Source organism: Peromyscus eremicus, chromosome 1 (genome assembly GCF_949786415.1).
Source record: "Peromyscus eremicus chromosome 1, PerEre_H2_v1, whole genome shotgun sequence".
In the NCBI taxonomy this organism is placed as follows: Eukaryota; Metazoa; Chordata; class Mammalia; order Rodentia; family Cricetidae; genus Peromyscus; species Peromyscus eremicus.
Genome location: NC_081416.1, coordinates 15,506,952 through 15,515,666, shown reverse-complemented (window position 1 = coordinate 15,515,666; position 8,715 = coordinate 15,506,952).

Here is an 8,715-nt window from a genome sequence, read left to right as displayed (position 1 = left end):
TAGTCCCTTTCCAATTCCGGTCCCTTCTAACAATTATTCTGGCTTTTCCTATGGATCGTGTGCACCATACTGTCAAACCTTCACAAAAGCCACAGCGGAGGTACCGGCTGCCATCGTGCCCCCTTTACAGTTGAAAATGGAGATGGAGAATTGAACAAAGGTCACCAGCTAGCTAATGATGCAGCTGGAACCAGCAATATAAAGCTCTTACCTTGTGCTCCTTCCTTCCTCCTTCCTTTCCTTCCTCCTTCTTCCCTTCTTCTCTCCCTTCCTCCCTTCTTCCCTCCCTTCCTCCCTTCTTCCCTCCCTTCCTCCCTTCTTCCCTCCCTTCCTCCCTTCTTCCCTCCCTTCCTCTCTTCTTCCCTCCCTTCCTCCCTTCTTCCCTCCCTTCCTCCCTTCTTCCCTCCCTTCCTCCCTCCTTCCCTCCCTTCCTCTCTTCTTCCCTCCCTCCCTTCCTTTTGTTTTTTATTTTTGTTTGGTTTTGGCCCTGGGGATTAAACCCAGAACCTTGGACCTTGTGCATGTTAGGCAAGTATTCTACTACTGAGTTATATTCCCGGCCCTGGAGTTCTTAACTATTTTTTTAAGATCTATCTATCTATCTATCTATCTATCTATTTATTATATATACAGTGTTCTGCCTGCATGCCAGAAGAGGGCACCAGATCTCATTACAGATAGTTGCCAGCCACCATGTGGTTGCTGGGAATTGAACTCTGGACCTCTGGAAGAGGTTAAGTGCTCTTAACCTCTGAGCCATCTCTCCAGCCCCGAGTTCTTAACTTTTAATAGCCAAGCTTTCTGCTTTTCAAAATCCATGCTAGGTTTTCTCTTACACGCAACCTTTGGAACAATTGCTCTAATTCTCTAATTCCAGGAACCTATCTTGCAGAAGTCATATAGTATGAGTGCAATATCAATTATGTAATCAGTGTTTGCCATTGCCAGCAACACACTTTCCACTGGAAGGAGCTGGGGTACAATGCGATCAGAAACAGTGGAAAGAAACACTTTATATGTTTATATGGAAATAATTCCGAAACACACACACCTACCACAAAAATTCAGCTTTCTCCCATATCCTTGAGCCTATTCATTCCTTCACCCTCTCACAGAAAGTTTCGTTTGTCATTTTTCTTTTGTATCTCCAGCTTACCCTCTCTGCTTTCTTCTCAGCAGGTAAATACACTCAGAAGTGCCCTCCCTCCAACATGTGTTAAATTGATTTGGACATAGTATAACTCAAATAAACAATATTTTGTAAAGATAACAATTATGGACTTCAAAGCTTAACATTAAATTAGTTGCTTCACTAAAAAAACAGAAGAGTTAGTTGCTTCAAAGGCATTAGTTGTATTTTGCAGCAGCAGCATGATGAAATCATTTAGTCCAGGGTCCTCATTCTGTTAAAAAACAAAAACAAACCAGATTCAAAGAGTAAGACTTTGCACAAACTTACCAGCGATAAAGCTAGAAATGAAGCATTTTCTCCCTAAAACAAAAGTCCTATCAATGGTATATCAGTGGCTCCATGTGAATGAAGTGTCCAGGCTCTTCACTCACACTCTGCCGCGCTATGGTAACTTGGAAACGGTGAGACGCTACAGCAAATTACCGGGCTGGCTTCGAGGCCTGAAAGGGGCTTAGGCGTTAGCCAAGCCTCTCTGTGGAGATGGGGAAGGCAGCGAGGGCAGACCAGAGGTTCTCCTGCAGGTATCTGCCTAAAACTCACAGGGACAGACTCACTCCAACCCCGCCCCCCACCCCACCTCATTTTGAAGCCACTAAGCCTGTCATGTACATTGGCTTCACAGACCCTTAGTTCCCCAAAGATCCTGAGCAAAAGCCTGCACGTGGGGCTGGAGAGCACCTACTGCTCTTCCAGAGGTCCTGAGTTCAACTCCCAGCAACCACATGGTGGCTGACAGCCATCTGCGGTGAGATCTGGTGCCCTCTTCTGGCCTGCAAGGACACATGCAGGCAGAATACTGTATACATTAATAAATAAAATAAATCTTTAAAAAAAAAAAAAAAAAAAAAAGCCTGCACGTGAGAGCTCCTGGGAAACAGGGCTGAGAAGGGAAACTTTCTGTTCTCATCTTTAGGACTTTGGTCGTTTATATATCCCTTGAATTCCTCTATGGGAGTTTCCATTTCAGTCAGCAGACACAAAACAGATCAAGTCCAAAAAAATCAGGACAATGGCCTAGCACCTCACATCCCTGAACATCCCTCTCCTGTTCACAGCTCCGGCACCTGTGCCGGGTACCAGCTGTCACAAGGACAGGACTCCCGCTATTAACAATGAGAAGGGTGTTGCTTTAGCAATACATGCCGATGCTAATAAAGAACTGGTATGTAATCCACGGTGATGACAGAAAGTGACTCATCCTCCATGACTCCCCAGCCAGCACTCCCAAGGCCTGCCCTGGCTCTTAGAGAACTGTGCTATGCTTCATAGTGATGGCAGACACTCCTTTTTGGAGTTCCTGCTTCTTCCTTTTCATTTAAGCCTACGCAGCTCCCATGATGTTCTGGGATTTCTCATGTTGCCACTTGATTCAACTCAGACATAGCATTCCTTGTGTCCTGTTATTACCGAGTCCCCTTTACCTCAGAGGGTCCTCAGAGTACCTGTGAACACTCACCGCTTCCTAGACAACATTAAATATCATATTTGATTTTAGGAGAATCATAATTATCCACTCACTCAGCTGATCAGGAAATGATTGGCAGTCATAAGTGCCCTGGAGATTTTCTTTAGTTTGTAGACTCTGTTAATCATTGCATCTCTAAGTTGGGCTTATTTTCTAGTGACTACATCATGTGCTTTAAAAAAAAAAAAAAGATTGATTTATTTATTTTATGTATGAGTCCTCTATCTGCATGCACACCTTTATGCCAGAAGAGGGCACCAGATCCCACTATAGATGATTGTGAGCCACCATGTGGTTGCTGAGAATTGAAGTCAGGTCATCTGGAAGAACAGCCAGTGAGCTTAACCACTGAACCATCTCTCCAGCCCTGCATCATGTGCTTTTAACCAGAAGAAAAACCAGAACCAAACCAAAACCAAACCTGGGACTGGGGAAATAGCTGGATGTGAGTGGCAAGAGGAAGAAGCCATTGAAGTATGAGCTTGCATCCCTGGAGAGTGGGTCTCTCCTGATAGTTTTGTAACACCCAGACAGAGGGTGACTCAAGTTTGGGGTAGTATTTCAACTACTGAGTCCTGGTGCTAGAATTCCATGAAATATCATATGTGTGTCAGGGACATGGTGCCCCATCTCGGGCATGCACACTGAGAGATTCCACACTCAGAATCAAGCTGTGGATCACTCTCGACCTGAGCTGATGAATAGGAACATTGACTCACCTAAGTCTCTTTAGAAAGAATGTTCTGCTGGAGACTGCTGCCAAGATGCCTAAGGTCAGTTTAGGTTGTTAAAGCATTTCCTTCCTGGTGGCACTAACGGTTTTAAGATTTTTAACTCTTGATGGGCCAGTGGCACACACCTTTAATCCCAGCACTTGAGAGACAGAGGCAGGTAGATCTCTAACTTCAAGGCCAGCCTGGTCTACAGAGAGAGTTCCAGGAAAGCCAGGGCTACACAGAGAAACCCTGTCTCAAAACAAACAAACAAACAAAAATAATAATAAATTAAAAAATATATATTTTTTAACTCTTAGCAAAACAGCTTATATAGCTGATATTTTGAGATATACATATATTTGTGCTTTCTGGTGGATGCAAAGACTGGAACTTGAGCTGAAGCTTTCCTCACACCCAGAACACTTATGGGACTTCTCTGACTCATGCAGAGGCTGGAGGTGTTCCTGAAGGCTTTCCCACACTCTTCACATAGGAGTCTTCTCCTGGGTACAGTTTCTCTGGAACTATTACTGAAGCTCCTGTCACTTGTAACATTCCAAGAGGTAAGTCCCTGGAACCTTTCAGCACAGACACAGGGCTTCTCACCAATGTGAGCTCTCATAAGGACTTGAGATGAGAGCTCCCTGTGAAGGCTTGGCCACACTCAGCATTTATAGGGTTTTCCCCCAGTGTGCTTATGTCTATCACATTTTAAAATCTTTACCATAGCATCACATTTATTGACCTCTCCTGTGTGGTCTTGCCAGTTAATACGAAGGGCACAGTTATCATAGTTGTGAGGTTTCTCATTCATGTGAATGATGCATGAGAAGACCTGCTTTCTCACCCAGTGAAAAATTCCTGGCACATGGCACACTTATAGATACTTTTCCTATTTGGTATGGTGACTTAGAGGAGAAAGTGTTTGTCTCAGGATTTCTATTGTTATGAAAAGGCACCATGACTATGGCAACCCTTAGAAAGAAAACATCTAATTGAGGTGGCTCACTAACAGTTTCAGAGGTTCAGTCCATTATCATCATGACAGGGAACATGGCAGTGTGCAGGCAGATGTGGTGCTGGAGAAGTAGCGGAGAATACTACATCTTGTAGGCAACAGGAAGTCGACTGACACACTGGGTAGTATCTGAGCTTAGAAAACCTCAAAGCCCGCCCCCACAGTGACACACTTCTTCCAGCAAGGCCATTCCCACTCAAACAAAGCCATACCTCCTAATAGTGCCACTCCCTATGAGATTATGGGGGTCAATTACACTCAAACTACCACAGTGTTATATATCTGAGTGTCTTCCCGCATACATGTATGTGCACCATGTGGATGCCTGGTGCTTGCAGAGGTCAGAAGAGGGAACTGGAGTCCCTGCAACTGAAATTATGGATAATTGTGAGCTGCCATGTTGATGCATAGAACCAAATCCAAGTCCTTTACAAGAATAACAAGTGCTCTTAACCTCTGAGCCTTCTCTCCGGCCCCGTCAGACTTTTTAATTTTAGATTTACTTATTTATTTATGTTTCATTTATTTGTATGGGTATGTGTCTAAAGAAATGTACATCCATGGGTGTGAGTGCCCATAGAGGCCAGAAGAGGGCATCTAATCCCCTGGAGCTGGAGTTAGAGGAAGTTGTAAACTGCTCATTGTGTGTGCTGGAAGCTGATCTTGGGTCCTCAGAAAGAGCAGTGTTGTGCTTTTAACCTCTGGGCCATTTCTCCATCCTCCAGACTCTTGGCAGAGTGGTGGAGGCTGGTGTCTTTACTCTATTGCTTATTCCTTGTGTGTACATTCATTGCAGTTTGGTCTCTGAGCCCACCACACTACTGGATCTGCTGATAAGGTCAACAGTGACCTCCTCATTACTAAACGCATTACCTGTCTTTCAGACCTCCATTCATAAAACACTTTGCAGACATTACTAATCATTTACTTTTCTTTAACCCTCTGCTATGACATGCAGCTCCAGGTTCTTGAAAATTGTTTTGATCCTTCTTCTCTGTCCCACAGCTGTCTAATGTGTGTCAAGGTTCCTTAGCCTGCCCTTGGCCCTTCTCCATCAGCATTGCCTTTGGGTGATCTTATCCACCAAGGTCTTAAGCATCATCAGTATTCAACATTTAAGAAATAGGAGCTGCTACTGACCTTAACAGAGTTTACTGATTGAAGATCCTTATTCTAGAGATGTGAACCGTCGGCTCTCAACCTGACTCACCTGGCTTCACCAACAGTTTTGCACTTGTGCCTGGTTGACCCCACTGAAGCAAGAGAATTTAGCCTAAGAAGAATCAGTTCTCAGAATAGTACGGGGCTGGGGGCAGTCACTGAGACGGCCCAGCAGGTAAGGGTGTCTGCTGCAAGTGTGGCAACTGGGTTTGATCCCAAAACCTTAAGGAGAAATGACTCTTGAAAACTGTCCTCTGACCTCCACGTGTGTCATGACACATGTATACACACACACACACACACACACACACACACACACACACACTAAATGTGTAAGTGTAGCAAAAATAGTAAAGCTGATCACATTCCTATTCTGAGAGCCTGTCAGAATAGACCATCATTAGAGACGCAGGCAGTTGTCTCAGACACTGATAAAAGTATGTAATAGAAACTTACTTTCCAATAAAATAAAAAACAGATTCTTTTTTATTATTAGTTTTGTTGTTGTTGGTTTGCTTTTTTTTTTTTTTGTGACAGGGTCTCACTAGATAGTCCTTGCTGGGTTAGAAGCACTATTTAGACCAGCCTAGCCTTGAACTCACAGAGGTCCTCCTGCTTCTGCCCGCTGAGTGCTGGGATTAAAGGCATGTGCCATCACTCCCAGAAAAAGTAGGTTCTTTAGATGACTAATGCACCTGATGACTATGTAGCCAGACTAGCCTTCCTATTTTAAAAACAATGACAAAACATTAAAACCAAAAATGAAGTGGGGGTGAACCATCCCCTGACATCAGCTTCCTGGTCTGCTGAGATGTGGGCAAGCAGGCAGCTGCTTCATGTTCCCACGGCCACAAAGTCCCTGCCATGGCCACAAAGTCCCCTGCCACCGCCTTCATCACCACGATGAACTGAATCCATTCGAACCACTGCAGACAGGTAGTCAGACACGACCGTGGCCAATGGATTGGAGCTCACACAAGTTCACTATTGCAAAGCCCTGTGCACTATGATCAGAGAGAAAAGCTCTCTCACATTCTTGAACCTGGCCTGTTTCTACTACCTGGGAATGAAACTGTGGAAGTTTTTTTGAGTGAAAAATTCCAAGACAAGACTGGGCATATTGGCACATGCCCGTAATCCCTGGGTTGAAGAGATACAGGAGGGAGGATTGGGAGTTCAAGGCCACCCCCCCCACCGCCACCCCCGCTATAAAGTAAATTTAAAGCCAGTCTATCTCAAAAACAAATGAACAAACAAACAAAATATAAAACAAAACCTACCAAGTAGCAAGCAAAATGTATTTCAATCTTTTCATATTTTTATTGAGAAGGAGGTCACCAGAGCAGGGTATTAAGGAAAGCAGCCAGGGAGTGGTTGCGCACATTTTTAATCCCAGCACTCAGGAGGCAGAGCCAGGCGGATCTCTGTGAGTTTGAGGCCAGCCTGGCCTACGGAGCAAGTTCCAAAACAGCCAAGGCTACACAGAGAAACCCTGTCTCAAAAACAACCAAACCAAACCAAAGAAAGAAAGAAACAAACAAACAAACAGATCTCAATGCTAGGATTTTGTTCAATCCTAAATTTCACCTCAGATTCCAGTTCTTCTCTTCACATTCCTTTTTTTTTTTTTTTTTTTTTTGGTTTTTCGAGACAGGGTTTCTCTGTGTAGCTTTGTGCCTTTCCTGGAACTCACTCTGTAGACCAGGCTGGCCTTGAACTCACAGAGATCCGCCTGCCTCTGCCTCCCGAGTGCTGGGATTAAGGGCGTGCGCCACCACCGCCCGGCTGCTAATTACTTTCTTAAGTAGGTTGAATGATCTTTTTTATTTTATTTAATAATTTTCATTTTTTATTTTGTGTGTACGGACCCTTCACCTGCTTGCATGTCTGTGCACCGCTTGCATTCCTGCTGCTCAGCAAGGCCAGAAGAAGGCATTGGGTCCTCGGGAACTGGAGTTGCAGAGAACTGTGAGCTGCCATATGGGTGCTGGGAATTGAACCCAGGTCCTCTGCAAGAGCAGCCCACACATAGCACACACGTATACATGCAGGCAAAACATTCATACACATAAAATAAAATTTAAAAAAATAAAAAAAAGAAAAGAGAAAAAGGACATTGTAGCTTTTTACTACTGTTCACTGGACATTAAAACGATAATAAAGGAGCTAGGCATGGTAGTGGCCGCCTTTTATCCCAGATCTCAGGAAGCAAAGGCAGGTGAATCTCCAAGTTCAAGGTCAGCCTGGTCTACACAGCTGGTTCCAAGACAGTCAGGGCAACCCAGAGAAACCCTGTCTTAAAAAAAAAAAAAGATAATGAAGAAAACCTATACATCACTATATGTCTGCAAATTTTAAAATGGTATTTACCAAAACTCACATAGAAAGAAAAAGATAATTTAAGCTGATCTTTGTCAAAATTATTAGATGAATAATTATCCAAAACAGAAGCACCAGGAACATACAATACTGTTGTCTGACTGTTTTCCACTATTTTATTTTATTTTAAATTGTGTGTGTGTGTGTGTGTGTGTGTGTGTGTGTGTGTGTGTGGTGTGTGTATGAGTGTGTGTGTGTGTGTATGTGTGTGTATGTGTGTGTGGTGTGTGTGTGTATGTGTGGTGTGTGTGTGTGTGTGTGTGTGTGGTGTGTGTGTGTGTGGTGTGTGTGTGTATGGTGTGTGTGTGTGTGTGGTGTGTGGTGTGTGTGTGTCTGAGTATGTTCATGAGTGAAGGTGCCCACAGAGCCAGAGGCACTGGGTATCCCTGAAGCTGGAGTTACAGGTGGTTGTGGGCTGCTTGTTGTGGGTGCTGGGAGCCCAACTCAGGTCCTCTGCAAAAGCAGTATGTGCTTTTAACCATTGAGTCGTTTTTTTCTAGCCACTGTCTGGATACTTTTTTGTCCCCCATACATTATATGTTGGAGATTTGGTCTTCAGTGAGGCCATGTTGGGAGGTTCAACCGTTAACAGATAGGGCCTAGTGAAGGGTCCTTAAGTCTATCAGAGGGGTATGTTTGGAAGGGATTATGGGACCCCAGTCACCTTCTGGCTTCCTCTTTTGAGATGTGCCTGAGGGTGCTCATCAGACTCTACATTCTGTTTGAACTTTTGGCCTCCAAAACTGTGAGCTAAAGAAACTGCTTTACTGAGACAGTTGTGTAG